General features: G+C 30.9%; 1 long non-coding RNA gene and 1 pseudogene across 3 annotated transcripts; both read left to right on the plus strand.

Annotated features, from left to right (window-relative positions):
- Positions 1 to 10531: 10531 nt before the first annotated feature.
- LOC107911310 (uncharacterized) lies at positions 10532 to 13340 on the plus strand. Of its 3 annotated transcripts, XR_001687841.2 has the most exons (5): positions 10532 to 10619; positions 11244 to 11343; positions 12028 to 12099; positions 12366 to 12489; positions 12931 to 13340. It is a non-coding gene; the product is annotated as an uncharacterized lncRNA (long non-coding RNA). The 3 variants fall into 3 exon arrangements; XR_001687839.2 differs by having other exon boundaries at positions 12028 to 12489; XR_001687838.2 differs by having other exon boundaries at positions 11244 to 12489.
- Positions 13341 to 18607: 5267 nt separating this feature from the next.
- Positions 18608 to 19772, plus strand: LOC121220334 (probable protein phosphatase 2C 55; annotated as a pseudogene).
- The last annotated feature ends 1241 nt before the right edge of the window (positions 19773 to 21013 follow it).

Consider the following 21013-nt stretch of genomic DNA (forward strand, 5'->3'; position numbering starts at 1 on the left):
TGTTAGATAGCACGGAGTACCTATTTCTTTTGTTTCAGATAGAGATTCGAGGTTCACATCGCGGTTTTGGAAGAAACTACAAGATACATTAGGTACGAAGCTACACTTTAGCACTGCTTTTCACCCACAGACGGATGGTCAATCTGAGCGGATTATTTAGATACTCGAGGATATGTTGAGATGTTGCATTCTTGAGTTTGAATGTACGTGGGAACAATACTTGCCACTGATTGAATTCACGTATAATAATAGTTTTCAATCGAGTATCACAATGGCACCTTACGAGGCTTTGTATGGTTGCAAATGTCGAACACCTTTGTATTGGACTGAGCTCAGTGAGAATAAGATACACGGGATTGATTTGATCAAATAGATTAAACAGAAAGTGAAAGTGATTCGTGATAGTCTAAAAGTAGCATCGGATCGTCAGAAATCTTATGCAGTTTTGAAACGGAAAGATATTGAGTTTCAGATCAGGGATAAACTGTTTTTGAAAGTATCACCGTGGAAGAAAATACTCGGGTTTGGTCATAAAGGCAAATTGAGTCCAAGATTCATTTGGCCGTATGAGATTATTGAGCGTATGGGGCCGGTTGCTTACAGATTATTGTTGCCACCTGAGTTAGAAAAAATTCATAATGTATTCCACGTACCGATGCTTTGACGATATCGATCTGATCGTTCGCATGTGATTTCACCGTCTGAGATTGAAGTTAAGCTCGATATGACATACGAAGAAGAACCGATCCGAATTTTAGATCGTGAGGTTAAAGAATTGAGGAATATGAAATTTTTTTTAGTTAAAGTCTTATGGCATCATCATGGGGTAGAAGAAGCTACGTGGGAGCCCGAGGACACTATGAGAGAATGATACCCAAACCTTTTCACCGGTAAGATTTTCGGGGACGAAAATCCCTAAGGGGGAGAGTTGTAACATCCTGTTTTAGACCCTAGCCGGACAGTGGTTTCGGGACCATAAATCTGAGTCAAAAAATATTTTAATATTATTTTCCGCACTTATAGTATGTGAATTGATATGTGTGAAATTTTCATGATTTAATTTATCTGTTTGTGGGCTAAATCACATAAAAAGTAAAAGTGACATTCTCATTGTTAATATGCTAATTTGTTGTGATTTGATTTATGAGAAGTCCTTAAACGGTTATTATGCCATTATAAGGTTAGTGGACATTTATGTCCATGATTGAAGTGACTTATATGATGATTTTATTAAGGCTAAAATAGTAAAAAAGAAATAACATGTAATTAAATAAAATTAAAACATAAAACATGCATAAAATCATCATCTTTACTGAAAACACAAAAGAAAAAGAAAGAAAAAGAACAAGTTGGTTCGGCCTTGATTTTTTTCTTGATGAAGTTATGTAAATTACTCGGTTTTTGATAATTTTTACGTTTTTGAGATCGTTGCTTTGAATACTAGCTAGCCCATGCTTGAATTTTTGAATTTGTTGTGTATTTTGTGATTTTCCATTGATGAGAATTTTTTTTGTTATTTGATGATGAAAAATAAATATTTGTTGATAGATTATTAAATTTTGTTAAGCAATTTTTGATAAAAATCTAAATTAGGGATTTATTTGTGAAATTTGTAAATTTAGGGGTTGAAATGTGAAATAAATGAAAGAAATGGGCTGCTAGGGACCCTATTGAAATTTGGCCAAGCTTGGGTGTGGTGAAATTTTGAATATTTTGTGTTTTGTGAAATAGGGGCTAAATTGTGAAAAATGTGAAATGTTAGGGGCTAAAATGCAATTTGCCCATTTATGTGTTTTTGAATAAATTTGAATAAATGTGTTATTAAATAGCCAAATTTGAATTTATATAGATCAAGAACAAAAGAAAACGGAATTAGATTGGGGAAAGTCGAAAGTGGTCGAGTAGTCGATTTCATCCGTTCATTTCCGTACGAGGTAAGTTCGTAAGTGAATAAATGATGTTAAATTGAATGTATTTATTTTATACATAGCCGAATTGAATTGTATATAGGTATAACTATATTGTCGAATTAAATTTAGCATAGGTTGATTAGTTACGAGTTTAATTCGATTGATTTACGACATCCGTAAGCTGTACGAACCACAGGAAATCCGATATGTGATATCGTGTAAGACCACATCTGGGACATTGGCATTGACTTGAGATTTACGTGTAAGACCATGTCCGGGACATTGGCATCGTATATGATTTCGTGTAAGACCCTGTCTGGGACAGTGGCATCGTTATTTGATTACATGTAAGACCACGTCTGGGATGTTGGCATTGTACGGGCTTTTGTAATTATCCGAGTATTCTTTTTGGTTCGGAATGGTACAAAGAGAAATGATACGATAAAAACTGAATGTGAGTTCGAATTAAGTGATTCAGGTATGTTTGAGTTTATGAAATTGGAATGTAAAGGTAAGTAGTGTGGTATAACATAAAGTATGAACTAATCACTTGAATATGAATTATATATGTTCTTTGAAAAATTATTTGCTTATGACTTACTAAGCCATTTAGCTTACTGTGTGTTTGTTCGTTCATTAATTTATATATTTTGGAAGCTAGTTACGAGCTTGGGGATCGTCAAGGAAGCTCGTCACACTATCGATCTCTATTTCGATATTTTAAAAGCTTGAAACTTTGAACATATGACATGTTTAGGCTAGTACTTATTTTGGTTGGTCTTGAAACTTGTATGTATTTAGCCATGCGAAAATGGCTCAATCTTTATGCTATAGTTCTAATGTTTAAGAAATTTTTGATGATGAGACATGCGTGTGGAAATCTTGATATATAGATGTGTTTCGATTGTTAATGAAGTTTATATTAGGTATTTTTGGTAATGGTGTATATTATGTGGTGTGTTAGTATTTGATTTTGATATGAAGTAATGGTTATGTTATTATTTTTGATTGATTATTTAAATGCGAATGGTGATAGTAAATTATAGATATGTTATATGGTGGTTTGGTTTGATTATAAGAGTTTGAATTTGTGGACTGAATATCTGAAAAATGAAACGGTTGAACATATGTTTTTTGTTGTTGATTGTTTTGGTACGTATCTAAATGGTAAATGATGATTATAAATTTGGCATGTTTTGGGTAGATTAAATGGATAGTTAAAAGTATCAAAATAATGTTAATATTATAATAGGTTTGCACATATGTATGCTCGTAAATTTAGTTTAGATATGTGGTTTATTTTGGTGAGCCTAAGATCTTTATAACAGTGTGATTGAATCAATGAACTAGATTAAAGTTCGTAAGCTTATTACTGAGTATATATGTCTGTGATGTTTGTTATATGATTTGGTATGGGATAATGATAAGCATAATGTACATTTGACCATGATGTTAACTTATTTTAAAGTATGTTTGTGGCATATGATATGGAATGGAATGGTATGAATTTTTTTTTATATTTGGTGATTGGATTTAGGACAATTTAGATGGATAACAAAGTTTGTTAATTGTTATAAATAGCTAGTTATAAGTAAAAGAAATGTACACACCAACGTTAAGATCATGTGTTTTTGGTTATAAATTCGGCTCGTGATGGTTTGCAATAATCATGATTTGTAATGACAAGGTTAGATTAATATTGAATGGGAAAATGGTTGTGTTACTTTTAAGTTTAGATTTAATAATCGTAATAGGTGATAAGTGAATTGTTTGTGTGAGTGCAAATTTGTGGCATGAAAATTAGTATGCAAATGGGTGTACTACGATTGTATTTTGTGCTTTTATTATGGTTCATAGGGATAGGCTAAAATGTGCATTATATATGTTACATTAAAAATTTGTTCGGATTTATGGTAATGATCCTAAGATTATATATATGTTTGAATACTCTTATGTGTGCATAGGGAAATTATCATCTATTAAGTTCTTTTAAAAATTTGATTATTTGAATGATTAAAAGGAAATGTACTTATGATTTGTATAATTGAGTTTACATTACCTTAAACATGAATACTAATGAATGGATCTCCTAAGTTGTGTGCTGTTCGGTAATGCCTCGTAACCTTAATCCGGCGACGAATATGGATTAGGGGTGTTACACAAATGGATTACAAGAATTTTGAACGTATATATATAATTTCAATTAAGAAAAATTAACTTCTTACCTTTTGCATTTTAGAGGCAGTGCTGAATTTTCTTTCCCACGACAGCCTAAATTTGGTTGGGATAATAGTAAGTTTTATCCATGTATTTTAACGAAATTATCAATACGATAGTTATATTTTTAATTTGTTCATTTTGATACTTATATTTTCTTTTGATATTATATTTTGATATTAAACCGTAACCACGTTAAATGTGCCAAAAATTTGACACGTAGTCATTAATGAGCAACATGTGTCATTAATGTTCAGATGAAAAGTCGAATGATCAAGGGGAGGAATTTTCCCTTTTTTAATTTTAGGTTTAAAAAAATAAAAAAATAATGATGTTGGAAAACCGGGTTTTCGTCATAAAGATTAATTCCAATTCATTTTCAATGCCAACTAAATTTGAAAGATTAACATCACCAATTGTTTTTGTCATTAGTAGAAACCCTAAAACCTTGAAGGATGTATTAGAATAGTAAAAGAAAGTCTGATAGAAACTTAAAATTATAAATCATGATCTATCATGTTAAATCATTAAGAAAAAACCAAGAACAAAATTAGATGTGGAAGCGTACCTGAATCCATTGATTTATTGAAATCTTCGGTCTTATGGTATTGATCATCCAAATTATCACACAAGTAATTTAGAGAAAGAAAAGTGACTCTCTCTTTTCTCAAGATGGGATATTAGAAAAGTTACTCGTAATTTGAGGACTATAACCCTAATTTATAACTTTTGCATATTAAGCTAATTTATAATCAGCCCATCATTAATTAGAAATTAGTTATTAGAGTATCTATACTTATACTTTATTTAATAACTAAAGCCAAATAAACCTTAACCAAATTATATCACTTTTAATTTGGGCTAACCTTTTATGATAATAAATAATAACATGTAATTACTCTTATTATATATGTGATGTCCATATTTTTCAACAATGTCCCACTTGGACCACATTTATATACTAATTATTCTATAATTACATGTCATTATATAACCTTATAAGCTCAAAACTTTACTATCATATTCAAAAGGTATTCTGAACAATCTCGTCCATTAATTATGTTAACATAGAACTAAGGCGACTTTCGTTACATATATCGTAACTAAATCCATTCCTGATCATGTATATTAACACAACCCAATGACATAGATCAAGTATGGATGTGTAGCATGGAAATTACGTGCAATGTGAACCAAACATGGCTATTTCCAACTAGTCCTCATTAAACTTAAGTGAGGTCAGTATCAAACAGAGTGAATAAACTGAATGCTTCTTTTTTTTATCAGAAAATGACCACATACATAAAGGTCTGAACACTACAGCAAAACAGGCTTTTAGCGGCATTTTCAGCGGCGTTTGGACAAAAAACGCCGCTAAAAATCAAGCATTAGTGGCGCCTTACGTAAATCGCCGCTAAAGATCAAGCATTAGAAAGCGCCGTTAAAAATGAGCATTAGCGGCATTTTTTGAAAAAATGCCGCAAAAAACCTAAGCCCAACGTCATCGTTTTCTACATTTCGGGGCTTTAGCGGCGTTTTTAAAAAAAACTCCGCTAATGCTCAGATCTTTAGCGGAAGCGCCGCTAATGCTCAGATCTTTAGCGACGTTTTTGAAAAAGCGTCGCTAATGCTCGGGGCTTTAGCGGCGTTTTTCAAGACGCACCGCCAATGCTCAGGTCTTTAGCGGCGTTTTAAAGAAGCGACACTAATGCTCGGGGATTTAGCGGCGTTTTCCAAGAAGCGCCGCTAATGCTCAGGGCTTTAGCGGCGTTTTCCAAGAAGGGCCGCTAATGCTCAGGGCTTTAGCAGCGTTTTTGAAAAAACACCTCAAAAGCATTTTATCTGTCTATTTACTATTTAATTTGTTTATTTATATTAATTAAAATTCAATTTGCTTTTAATTGAATATTTGTTAAAAATGGATAAATTTGAAATAATGACATGTAGAAATAATTTGAAATAAAAAAAACACAGAAAAATATTTGTTGAAAATGGAGAAATTAAAATACTATTATTTAAAATAATTTTAAAATTTTTTGGGTACATGATTGATTGATTTTTAATTTATATATTAAATAATTTCAAATAATTGTAATAGATACGATAGTATTAATTTTAAAATATTTAATTTAATTATCATTATAGTTTAGGGTTTAATATATATGGTTTAGGGTATATATATGGTTAATTTAGGGTTTAGGGCCAATTTAAGAGTTACAATTTTAAGGTTTATAGATTATGGAATTAGGGATTCTAATTTAAGGGTTGTGATTTAAGGTTTATGGGTTAGGGGTTAGAGGTTAAGAGTTAAGGATTTAGAGTTTATGGATTCAGTGTCAGGTTAGGGTTTAGGGTTTAAATTAATTAGTGTGTTTTAATTTATATATTAAATAATGTTTAGGGGTTAGGGGTTTAGGGTCGGGTTAGGTTTAGATTAATTAATATTTTTTAATTTATATATTAAATAAGGTTTAGGGGTTAATGGATAGGTGTTTGGGGTTAAGAGTTAGTGATTTAGGGTTTAGATATTTGGGGTCGGGTTAGGGTTTAAGGGTTAGATTAATTAGTATTTTTTAATTTATATATTAAATAAGTTCTTATATAATTGTAAAAGAGATAATAATAAATTGTAAAGATTATTAATTTAAAATTGATATGCAATATACAATAATTGAATATAAAAAATTGTAAAATATGCGAGCTTTGGCGGCGTTTATAGCAAAAAACGCCGCTAATATGTATTAGAATTTTCCAAAACAGTGTCGTTTCATTATAAGAATTTAATTTATTAGTGGCATTTCTTCTGTAAACGCTAGAAAAGGTAACATTAGTGGTGTCTATGACTAACAAATATTTAATCTAAACCATTTGATATATTTAAATATTAGATTTAAAAAATTAATAAATAATTAAAATGTAACAAATTGATACGGATAGATAACTATCTATTTTGGATATATAGGACCAAATTATAACAAATAAAAATAAAATACAAAAATTAAAATCATTTCACATCGAACATTTAGCAAAATAATTATATTTTAGTTAGGAAGAAATATCTCTAATAAAATGGAGATTAGATCGGAAATGAATAATATAAAATCATGATTAACGTCTCAATCTTCAATAGAATTTTGGTATGTGAGAGATTAATTGCTTACATTGGATAATTCTAACTTAATAATTAATTACAGCCATTTAATCATTTTTTTCTTATTAAAATATACGATATTTATTTTGAGATTACTTGATTTTTTTATAAAAATTCAATTTATAAAAAATAATAATAAATGTTTTATAAAATCACTTAACTAATAATTTTTAACAGACAAAATAAAAGATTTTTAGCATAGCAAAACAGTGTCGTTTTATTCCAAATGAAATAATTTTTTGCGGCGTTTTTATGAAAAACGTCACAAAAGGTAAGCAATAGCGGCATTTTTATAAAAAACGCCACAAAAATATTTTACTTTAAAAAAATAGCGCCATTTTATATAGCAAAACAATGTCGTTTTATTCCAAATGAAATAATTTTTTGCGGTGTTTTTATGAAAAACGTCACAAAAGGTAAGCAATAGCGGCATTTTTATAAAAAACGCCACAAAAATATTTTACTGTAAAAAAATAGCGCCATTTTATATAGCAAAACAGTGTCGTTTTATTCCAAATGAAATAAATTTTTACGGTGTTTTTATGAAAAAAGCCGCAAAAAGTAAGCAATAACGGCGTTTTTATGAAAAATGCCACAAAAAATAATTTTACTTCAAAAAAATAATGTCATTTTATATAGTAAAACAGTGTCATTTTATTTCAAATGAAATAATTTTTTGCAGCGTTTTTATGAAAAACGCCAGAAAAGATAAGCAATAGCGGCGTTTTTATAAAAAAAACCACAAAAAAATAATTTTAATTTTAAAAAATAGCACCATTTTATAGAATCCCCTCCCCCGAAATCCCCAAATTTCCCCCCTAAAATCCTTAATTACCCCCCTTGAAAACCCCCAACTTTACAAACATACCGTCCTTTAAAACTTTTAACTCCATGCCCATTGCTATCTTTTCTTCCTCAATCCCAATTCTTAAACGCCCAAATTTGGAAAGTTATTTTTTCTTTCTCTGCAGAACTTTTAAAAAAACCGATTGCGATTCATAAACATATAACAATCACAGTCCCGCTGGACTTTTAGCAAAATCCAAAAATCTCTCTTCCTCCATGGAAGCTGCTTCGAGGAATTTATTGAGCTTCATTTCCATGCTACCGACATGTTTCATACTCGTAAGCACTCTGATATCTCTCCTTTCTTGATTTATTTTTTAAAAACTCTGCTTAAATTAGCTTATTATTCGGTTTTTGTTCTCTTTAGGGTTTTAATGGATCGATTCTCGATGTTTCGGATCTTTATGTACTGATTTGATTTAAGTTAATCAGAAATAACAGTAAGATATAAAATAAAAATGGTTGCATTTATTAGATAATTACTTGTTTAATCTGATATTTTTCTGTGCTATTTTTTAGTTAATGGTTATTATTTTTTATGTAAGTTGATTGTTCTTGAGCTTCATTTCCATGCTACTTACATGTTTCATGCTCGTTTGCACTCCGATATCTCTTCCTCTTTCTCAAATCTCCTTTTCCTTTTTGTTTTCTTTTGCAATCTGCTTATGTTCGGATTTGAATTAGCTTATGATTCATTTTTTTTGTTCTCTCTAGGGTTTTAGTGGATCCATTATAGATGTTTTAGATCTTTATGTTATGATTTGATTTATGGTAATCAAATTTATCTGTGGAACTTAATAAAAAATAAAAGTGATTACATTAATCAGATAATTATTTGATTAATCTGATCTTTTTCTATGCAATTTGTTAGATGATTAATATTTTTTAAAGTGTTTAAATCTATTATTCTTTTAGGTTATTTTCAGTTTTACCATTGTTTATGCAGAAATATCAAATAGCAAAACAATGTGAGATTATTTCTAATTTTGGCTTTTCTTTTCCGGAGATTTTTCATTTTTCCTAATTTGATTGATCTTGACAATTTGTTTTGTGCTACCTCTTTAGTGGAAGAGGACTCAAAGCATATGGATTTAACAACCTGTATGGAGTATTTCTGATATAAGTTCGATTAATATATTTGAGGTTCCGTTTGCTATTCCTTATTAAAATATTACTTAATTTACATTTGTTTTTCGTGTTGTTATTTCATTGAACTACAATCTTCAACTTCTATTTTTAGTGAGTAAAGGATTAATCAATTGTAAGTTAATTTAAATTGAGTTAAGGAATAGGAGAAATAAGTCTTTGAAACTGTCCATTACAAAACCTTAATATCTATTTTTATCTTTGTACAAAACAAGTTTACTTGTGTCTTTTCTATTTTTTTCTTGTAAATACATTATTCTAGAAACGGATGAAGAGAATGAAGCCAATGGATTGAATGCAAAAGCTGCCCAGGTAAAGTTATTGCAGGAGACTACTTAAACTAGCTTAGCACCGCGTGCACATATGAAGTCCAAGATCAGTTTTTTCTCATTTTTGATAACCTGGCTAGAGTCACTTATGGAAAATTACTAATTAGTCTGAGCTAAGTGGAAATTTTAGCAATAGAATGACTACGCCGCAAACAAACAAGAAGAACTAGTTATATTCTTATGTTTTCCATGTGTTTGTTTTAATGCTTGTTTGGTATTTCATATATATATATGTTTTGTTGGCTTTGAAGGTACGAAGATCCTCGTCATGGTGAGGGGAAAAGCACAAATGAGGCGCATAGAGAACGATACGAGCAGGCAAGTTACATTTTCAAAGTGACGAAATGGGCTACTAAAGAAAGCTTTTGAACTATCAGTTTTTTGTGATGCTGAAGTTGCTTTAATCATCTTCTCTCTTAGAGGCAAGCTCTTTGAATTTGCAAGCTCTAGCTCACATTTCAATTATATTTTATGGTGCCTTATATGCTATTATATAGTTGAAGGCACTGTTTATTTGTTATTGTTGTTTCTCATTTAAGAGGATGCATCATTGGAATGAACCATTTTCTCTTGATACCTTTGGTAGTCCAAAACAACAAATGAAATTTAACATGTGTAGGTCTAAGTACATTATAAAACCAGAGCCATTCGTATGTCTATAGTTTTGGTTAATGGGAAATATTATTGAAGTTGCAGTTGTTGATGCACTGAGCTATCAAAATATTACTGTTTTTGGGTCATATGTTAAAACCAAAGTTTTATCTTAGTAGTTTTCTACCCTTATATTTCACTAAGTAGTTTATTATTCCATGCCTTTAAACACAATGCTCAAACTAGGAATAGGCATTACCTTATAATTCTTTGAGTTGGCTGCATTTTTTTACTCCTTTAGATCTTCTATATTATTTTTATTCTTGTATATATTCTGACAGTACCACTTTTACTTTGGACTGTCACTTGGTTATAGAGACATCACAAGAGATCAGTGATGTACCATATGGAGATTATTTCCGTGTAGAGGTACAAGCTAGACCTGAGCTCCCTTGAAATGCGTTAACGTATAAAGTGCTCTTCTGCTCTCCATTCCCTAGTATGCCACTATTAGGCATAAATTATCCTGCTATAAGATTATGTGTCAGAATTTTCAGAAACAGAGGAAAATTGTATTTTAGCCCTTCAAGTTGAGAGCTAAATACAAAAGCATGATGTTGCGTCCACCTTTCGTTGGTGTATGTTCATGCAATATATATTGGAGACAAATTTGTCCATTGCATTTCAAGAAATTTAGGTTGGTAATTTTCTTGAGCCAAATCATTTTTTTCCCAGATTTGGTCAATGTGCTAAATTAAATCTTGGTTTAAGAATTATTGATAAGTAAGCATACAAACTGGCATGTAAGGTTTTGAGCTAACTTAAATGCGCATTTTTACTACCAATCTCCTCTAGTATTCTTCTTATCAGGGTATATATCATGGAGAGTAGAAGATGCTAAATAATAATTCTAAATTGTGGAAGTTCATGAAAAACAGTTCTGTTTCAGTTGTTCTGAAATATTCCTTGTTTTGTGCATAATCTATTTTTTTTGACACTTTTAGCTCAGTCGAAATGTTTCTAATATGTGCTTGAAGTTGCTGTGTATTCCAGGGGCTTTGGGATGTAGAAAGCGACAATGATGGCCAACAAGAAGGCTACGTTTTGCGGGTTTATGTTAATGTGGCTTTTAGCAAGAAAACTGTTTGGAAAGGTTTGCCTTTGCTGAATGATGATGAATCTCTTGTTTATATAGTGTGCTCTTTTATCATTTATGTATTTCTTATGTCGCATCTTTGTATTTTGATTTGCTGAGTTTCTATTGTTATTGACTCCTGTTACAAAGACTTTACATTTATGTGTTTCATATTATAATTGCATCTGAACTATTATAGCCGAAGTGCCAAAAAGATTTCTGCTTTAAGAATGAAAATGATTACTTATTGTTTGTGGAAGAAGGGATTATTTGGCAAGAAATAAAGAAATAGAACTTTCGAGAGTGCAAAATATCTATGTACATATAATTGGATGTTATTCATGTTTAAATCCAATAATTTCTTCAGAGAAAAGACAGCAACATTAGTCACAACTTTGTTTACCTAATGTCTTAATGATCTACTGATGATTTCATATATGACTCTGATCATTGCTTGAAAATGTTTATGTCATGTTTTATATGTACATAGATATTTTCTTTCATCTTTTGAAATTCATTGTGGAAATGCTTAATGATACTGTTTAGTTAATCATTTTTTTTCATTTGAGGTTTTTATTGCATTTATGCTTATATACATGTAGCTTCTGTCCCAATTAAAACATTGTTTGGTTTTTTAATTACAAGCTTTTCCATACATTGATTTGTGTTGCTATTTGGATATATCATTTATTTAACATGCAGCAAACTATAGAACGTTATAGGCAGCATACAAAGGATAACGAAACCAATAAGCCAATTGAACAAAACCTACAGGTTAGCATGTCTTTTGTTTTTGATGTCTTAATGCAATTAATTATAGATTTATTTATGATTTTCATCTCTTTACTTTATATAGATTCTCCTCCATTTGTTAGTAAACACATGAATTTGAATCGCTAGTTTTTGTTAATTGTCATGTATAAATTGGTAAGGTTTAACATTATTGTCCTATTGGATTAATTTCATGTAAATATAAATTATATATATACCCAGGTAATTAATTTCATGTTTTTATGGTGCATATTGACTGAGAATGGCAGTATCTAAAGGCTGAATGAGCAAACATGTTGAAGACAGTAGAGGATCTTGAAGTTTCAAGAAGGTATTGGTCTTTTTATAAGATTCAACCCCCCACCAAAATATATATTGGGGTTAAAATATAAGGTAAGTCCATGTACTCTTAAAAATTTTGATCCATCTTTGACTCTCAGTGCGATGGACATTAAAGGCTTTCTGCTATGCAGCAATAAGCTCCAATTGCAGGCTTTTTGGCATATGTAGAATTATCTCGGCACTCACAAATGCTTTTGCTTGCCAAGGATGTTTCTGGTCTACTTAGATGAACAATGCTTATTTGTTTTTTTTTTTTGTTTTCTTTTAACTATAAATGATAAGAATGAAGTCTTAATGAAAATTATTATGAATGCTCTTTTACTCAGTTTCTAGTGCTGCAAGTGTGAGCTAAGAAGAAAAGCTATTTTTTTTCTTGTTTGTAAAATTGCTAAAACGTGTGTGCTTATGATAGAAACGTGTGTGCTAAAATTGACTACTGCAAATATGAAAACCAGCTCCTTACACTTTTTAAGTCTTTGCTCTACTTCGCAGGCCTTGTTTCTACATTTGGAGCCTCCTATGTTACTAGAAACAAAGGACGTCGAGCCAGCATTCTTATTGGTGTAGTCAGCTTCTTCCTAGGAGGAGCTAGCAATGCAGGTGTGGTGAATATCACAATGTTGATCATTGGACGCATTCTTCTTGGTGCAGACATCTAAATGTGTTTGGTATTTTAGGTATCCAACATTTATTGATGCACTTAGAGATTTGGACGATCCTCTTACAATGGTGCACCTGTTTGCAATGTTAACTTTGAATATTTGAATCTTTGGATTTTGGATTTGTTTGAATTATCCTTCTAATTAGTTACTTTTCTCATTTCCTACTGGATAGAAATGTGTTTGACTTTGGATATTTTCATCATTTCATGCAAGAATGATTGATTTTTTATTATAGTTTAATTATGGTTTTAGTCCCTCTGTTATCATTTGATTTTAATTTAGTATAATTTGGTTTCTTTAATTTTATAATATTGACATGAATTAAAAAAAATGGTAGATATGTGAATTTATTATTCGTTAGGATTGATTGGAATTTTAGGTGCTCATTTATTTAAACATAATATTTTAATTCTAAATTTAAATTTATTAATTTTTATATTTAACTTTAAAGTTAAAATTTTAATAGAAATTTTAATTTAATTAATATTTTTTATCCTTAAAAGTATATAATTTAAAGTTTAAATTTCAAAAACATAATATAATATTTATCATAGAAATAAATATTTTTTAATTAAAATATTTTTTAAAAAGTCATGTTTTTAATGGCGTTTATCAAAAAGCGTTGCTAAAAGTCATCTTATAATGGCGTTTGTGGTAGAAGCGTCGCTAAAGGTCTTGTTCTTTAGCGGTGTTTGTGAGAGAAGCGTCGTTAAAGATCATGATCTATAGCGGTGTTTGTGGGATAAGCGCCGCTAAAGGTCTAGTGTTTTTGTAAAAGAGCCGTTAAAGGGCATGACTTTTAGCGGCGTTTATTTTTAAAAACGCCGCAAACGTTAGTGGTGTTGTCAATAGTGGCATTTTTTGCAGTGCTTCCAAAAGCGCCGCTAAAGGCCTAAAAAAACGCCGCTAAAAGCCTATTTTGGTGTAGTGGAAAACAAACATAAAGCAAATAAAATACAAACTCCTGCTAAGCCATGATGTCCTCAAGTAATATAACACCCATATGAGCAGTGTGCTCATGAAAAACCTTGGGTGGTAACCTTTTGTGAGCAAATATGCTATTATGGAGTTTGTCCCAATGTGCTATATGGATATTTGTTCATTTTACACTCTATCTTTCACAATGAGGAACTTTATGTCAATATGCTTTGACTTAGATGAGCTATTGTTGTTGTTGGAATACAATACTTATTGTCACAAAATAATTTGAGTGGTTTTTCTATATTCTCCAAAATGCGCAACCTATTGACAATGTTCCACAACCATATTTCATGGTTTGATGTCTCATAACATATGCAATAACCTTGCCTTCCTACATCAAAACACATCCCAAACAATTCAAAGATGCATCACTCTAAACAACAAATTCTTTCACTTATTCAAGCTATGTCAACACCGGTGCCTTTGTCAACATATTTTTCAACTAATCGAAACTTTGCTGGCATTTCTCAGACCAAACAAGGTTAACATCTTTCTATAACAGTTTCGTCATAGGTAATGCTATTATCAAAAAGTTCTTAACAAATCGTCGATAATATCCGGCTAATCCCAAGAAACTACATATCTCAAAAATGTTTCACAGAGGCTTACAATTCAAAATAATAGAAATCTTGCTTGGATCAAATTGTATCCCTTCAGCTGAAATCACATGACCAAGAAATCCAACTTTAAGCCAAAATTCACATTTACTAAACTTTGCATACAATTTCTTTTCATGCAAGGTCTAGAATACGATCTTCAAATGTTGAGCATACTCAAATTCATTTATGGAATAAATCAGAATATCATCAATAGAAACAACAATGAAATTGTCAAGATGTGGTTGAAAAACCCGATTCATTAGATCCATAAACGCATTTGGGGCATTTGCCAATCCAAATGGCATAACTAGAGACTCGTAATGTCCATAACGAGTTTTAAACGCTGTTTTTGGCATGTCGACATCTTTCACTCACAACTAATAATAATCAAATTTGAGATCGATCTTAAAAAACATTGTGGGTCCTTTCAGTTGATCAAATAAATCATCAATATGGGGTAACAAATATTTATTCTTTATCATGACTTTATTCAATTGTCGATAATCTAGACACAACCTCATCGATCTGTCTTTCTTCTTCACAAATAAAACAAGTGCACCCCACGGTGATGTGCTTGGTTGAATAAATCCTCTGTCAATTAATTCTTGCAATTGAGCTTTTAGTTCTTTTATTTTGGTTGGAGCCATTCGGTATGGAGCAATCGAAATTGGAGCAGTCTCTGACAATAACTCGATAACAAATTCAACTTCTCGCTCTGGTGGTAAACCCGATAATTCTTCATGAAAAACATCTGTAAACTCACATACCATTGGCACTTGTCAACTTTCTTTTCTGATACTCTAGAATCAAAAATATAAGCTAAAAATGCATTACAACCTTTTCGGATCAATTTTTGTATTGAAATCGCTAAAACTATATTTGAAATACAATTAGACTTTGCGGATTCAACATAAATCATTTTCTCATTCTGGCATCTCAAATCAATTCATTTTTTATGACAATTCACAATAACATCATGAACAGAGTCAACCAATTCATTTCCAAAATAACGACAAATTCGTTAAATGGCAGTAACATTAAATCAGTAAGAAAGCCGTAGCCTTGAATTTTTAGTTGACACTGTTTGCATATAAAATCAACTACGACACTAACCTAACAGATTTTTTACTTTGATGACATGTTCGGTTGACTCAACTGGTAAATTCTTTTTAGTTACTAATGTAGTGCATATATATGAATGTGTCGATCTCGGGTCAACTAATGCATATACAGTAGCATCAAACATAGAGAATGTACCAGATATAACATCAGGATTTGATGCCTCTTCACGTGCACGGATCGCATAAGCTTTGGCGAAAGCTTGAGCTTCAGATAGAACTGCTGTGTCTTTGGCCCCACTTCTGCTGACTTCTGCAGCACCACTATTTCCTGGACTTCTGCCTTTGGTAGAAGTAACAACAAGTTTTGCTTTCCAATCTATGTTTGCCTCAATTCGCTTCGGTCAATCTCTTTTGAAAGGACCGGGAGATCCACAAATAAAGCAGGATTTGTCATTCTTCCCACATACACTGAAGTGATTTTGGCCACATTCACTACATTCTGGCTTGTTTACATTACGGATGCTACCCATGCTAGTCATTGAAGGTGCCGATGATCTCATATTGTTCTGTATAGATCGATCTCTACCTGAAAACCCTGATGGCTTAGAAAAACGGTCACCTGATTCTTTTATCTTCTTCTATGGAGGAGTAGAAAATGTCCTATTTTAGTTGCGTTTATTAAAATCACGAGCTTTCTTCTCATTTTATTTCTTACGATTATGTACCTCTTCCATCTTCTGGGCTTTGTTAGACAAAACCACAAATTCTCTAATTTCCATTGCACCCACCTATAACTTGATCTCATTATTTAAGCCATCTTCAAAATGAATACACATTTCTTCCTCAGAAGATACAATTTCATGAGCATGCTTACTAAGTTGAACAAATTCATGCTAATATTTCACAACTGATCTGTTACCCTGTTTCAACTCGAGGAATTCTTTTTGCTTCTTATAAAGATATCTTTTACTAACGTATTTCTTTTGATATTTAGTTTTGAAGAATTCCCAATTCACTTATTCCTACGTAAAAAAGTAAGAGATTTTCAACTGGATTTATATGATCTAAGCTCTCCAACCCCAATAGTTAGCTTTTGCAGCGTGGTCCTTATCATAATGAAGAAATCAAAATAAACGACAACCAGTTTCATTTTCTTGAATTTTCATACATTAATGAAAATCTATGTAAATAGCATCCTCTTGCTTGTGCATTCAAAGATCCTAACCAAAGTTGTCGCCTTATGAGTTAGCAACTCCTTACAAAGCCAAGCGAGCTTCGACCTTCGTCACTGCTCCAGCAACTCATCTTGCTCCTTAACCTCGATCTTCAGTGGGGAAAAGAATCGGGCAACCGTGAGGGAGAGGGGGATGAGGGGGCAGGAAAAGGACAGTTTGAAAGTAGGAAAGAGGGTGGAAAAGGCAGAGGGAAGTGAAAGGGAAAGTGTCCATGGAGGGTTTATTATGGTTTAAAGAAGGGTTGTTGGTTCAGGCCAAAAAAAGAAGAAGAGGTGTTGGTTCAGATTAACGAGGGTTGAAAGGAGGCATTAAACTTCTATTTTCTTTTACTTTTTTTAAACCTATAAATATGAAAAGGAAAATTTTTCCCAATTCCTTCCCCTGGACGTTTGACTTTTTTTTAAACATCCAATGGGACACATGTCACTCATTCTATGGTCCACGTGTCAAAATTCTAACACATTTAACATTGAAGTACCAAAATAGAAGACATAAAGAAAGTATAAGTATCAAAATGAATAAATTAAAAGTATAAGTACTACTTTAACAATTTCATTAAAATACAAGGGTGAAACTTGAAATTATCCCAATTTGGTTTTCTATAAAAAAGAAAAAGTAATAATCAATAAACGGAAACAAAATAATCAAGGGCGAAATTAAGGGGGCTGGGAGGGCCCTGACCCCCCCTAAAATGGAAAATTTCCATTTAGGCCCTTTATAATTTATAAAAATTTAAGTTAGTAATGGTAAAATTATACTCCCCAAAATGATAAAAATTTGATTTAATCCTATAAAAATTATAAAGATATAGGGTATTAAAATGACGAAATTGCATTTTTACTATCATAAAAGTATATAATTTAATTTCGCCCCCAAATTTTTTTTTGACTTCACCATTGCCCCCCTAAGCCACATTTCTAGATCTGCCACTATGAAATAATAATCTATAAAAAATGCAACATTGTTTCTAAAATATAAAAATGTAAAAAGTAAGAGTTTATTTATTTTTAATTATATAATTTATGTGGAAAAATCGTGGCATTCGTAAAGTATTATGAATTAACGTGTCAAATCAACTTCTCATACATCTTCAATTGAAAATTAAAGTGATTAAATGTGATAAATTGATAACATGTCAAATCAATTTCTCATATATCTTCAATTGAAAATTAAAGTGATTATAATGTGATAAATCGATAACTTAATGGTCATATAATAATTTTTAAAAATAAATAACTAAAATGTCAAAAGCAGAGTGGGAGAATTATAATTGTAATTGGAGTACTTTAATTACTGATATTATTCGCTTAAAATCTCTTGCTTTCCACTGACCTACTTCTCAACTTCCTTCGTTTTGAGTTCAACAATCAGAAGAAACCATGTATTCAATTTTTTTTTTTACATGTCATTTAGGACGAAGAAAACTGTTCTTAGATATCGGAAATTCGTTAATTTAAGAACTTATTTTAAGGGGTATACAGTTATACACAAAACACAAAGTGCATCAACAAAGGTGGCATTTGGCAGTGGAATTATGCTTTACAATCTCATGTTGGAAAGGGTAGGCCCATCAATTACCAAATTCCCCACCAAGTGTTGAAGATTGATTGGGAAGAAGGGAAACTGAATGACGCGCTCACAAGATCTGGTCTGGTCTTATTATTATTGTTTTGTTTTGGCTTTGGGGTTTTAGGAATGGTATTCGAAGGGAAAAGTTGAGGCTGAAGTGTGGGTCGTTTTATATAGCCAAAGATCGTGCTTCAAAGCCACAAGGTGATGACAGCCATTTTATCTGTGAAGAAAAGAAGACAATCGGAATGCAGATGGTGTGGGTGGTTGGAGCAAGCACGGTGTTGATGCTGGATTATATGCGGCGGAGCTCATCAACAATTCTCTTCTGGCTACCCTCACTCAGCCACTCACTCAGGTTGATCCCATGAAGGTTTTGGATGAAGCCTTCTCTAAGACCAAGGCTCAAGGGTCTTCAACAGCATGCATCATAACTCTCCAGGAGGGCAATGTGTGTTGTTGTTTTTGCTTTAATCTTGTTGCGCACGTACATGAATCATGTTAATGCAAAACTATAATTCTTTGTTGGTTTTACTTGAATAGATGTTGCATGCTGTTAATGTGGGAGATAGCAGGTTTATGGTGATCAGACGAGTTGAAATAATATACAAATCCCCAATTCAGCTACACTCTTTCAATTTTCCGTATCAGTTGGGAAATTCTGCAAATTGTGCTAAACCCAGGCAGGCACAGGTAAGAGCAAATAGTGGATTAGCTCAAGTTTAGAATATATATTGCAATGTAATATACAATGTGCGCAGGTAATAAAGGTTAGAGTAGCAGCAGGAGATGTGATAATAGCAGGAACAGATGGACTGTTTGACAACTTGTTTGAATTGCAAATACTGGCGACAGCATCAAAAGGGATTGAACAAGATTTAGGTGCAGAGGAAATGGTTTGGGAAATGGCTCAACTAGCTTACCAACCATCCAGGGATAAAGCAGCTGTCACTCCATTTATGGAGGCTTCTAAAAGGGCTGGAAGATTTCGTGATGGTGGAAAAGGAGATGATATTACTGTCATTGTTTCCCGCATTCTTGGTGCATAGTAGCTGTCTTTTCTATAATCAACTTAGCTCCAGTTAACATTGGATTTATATTTTAGAATTATTGTTGATAGGATACAGGAAACTGATGTCATATGCAGCGAGGTGTTCTTCATGGTAGTAAATCTTAAAGCCAGCTATAGCCGAAAAGGGCATAATAATAATAATGGGGGTTTCAAGAGATGTTTATGAGTTCCTTTTATGAGCCGGTAGTTAGAGCGGCTTCCCTCTCAACCTGTCTCCTGCTAGAGGTATCCACCCTCACTATATTATAAAGTAGTTGGAAACAAACTTACGAGAAGCAGTTGATTATATGTCACGTAACAATACAAATTTAAATTAACAGTTACAATGTATAATATTTTTAGATTTACTTCTCATTTAGCTTTTAAATCAATTATTTTTAAATACAATCGTATCTTATATATATAATATAATAAAGTACATTTTTTATATATGCGATAAGTGACAATCTCATTTCTTTATTTAATTTTTTATTTTTAAATAAAATTAATTCAAAAGTAATGTGTTAAACCTCTATTTCTAAATATGTAATGTAAATATATTTTTAATATAAATAAATTTAATTTTCATTTTAAAAAAAAATAATTCAAATATTTTTAATGGAAATAATGTATATTAAAATCTTCTGTTCATGTATAATTTTAAATAAAAACAATTCAAATATTTTTAATAAAAATACATTTTTATTTTTATTTTTAAATACAAATAATACAAATATTTTTTTATTAATCCATATATATATAATAATTTAATAAAATTAATACGTAATCTATTATACTTTGTATATATACTAATGTTGATTCGGACAATAATCGTACACTGTAATTTGTCCTGGGTTAAATAAAATATTAAAAACTATTAAGATATTGGCTATTGATAAAATTAAATAGTTTAAATTACAATTAATATGTAACTTTTTTTGGATTTTATCATTATTTTTAGATAATTTTTAAAAAAAATATTAAATATTTATATTATCTTAAATATTTAATTTAAAATTAAAAATTTTAAAATTTAGATAAATATATAAATAAATATTAATTAGATAATTTATGCATTTTATTTAACTTAAATATTTATTTATATATTATTCTACTATTATCTATTTAAAATTTTGATTTTAACATAAAAATAATTATTTTTAGAAGTATATTTTAAATTACGTAATTTATATATTCAAAATTTTCAAACTATCTAATTTAATTAGATTATATTAAAATTTTAAATTAAAAAATATTTTTTTAAAAAGAATAGCAATTTAATTAGAAAACAAAACAGTATAAGATTAGTGAAGGTAAGTTCTAATTTTCTCACAATTTTTTATTGTTTGTTAATATGATTTTTATCTAAATTGTTATGTTTATTAAGCTTCACAATGGTTTTGAATAATGATAATTT

The sequence above is a fragment of the Gossypium hirsutum genome, chromosome D08 (assembly GCF_007990345.1).
Source record: "Gossypium hirsutum isolate 1008001.06 chromosome D08, Gossypium_hirsutum_v2.1, whole genome shotgun sequence".
In the NCBI taxonomy this organism is placed as follows: domain Eukaryota; kingdom Viridiplantae; phylum Streptophyta; class Magnoliopsida; order Malvales; family Malvaceae; genus Gossypium; species Gossypium hirsutum.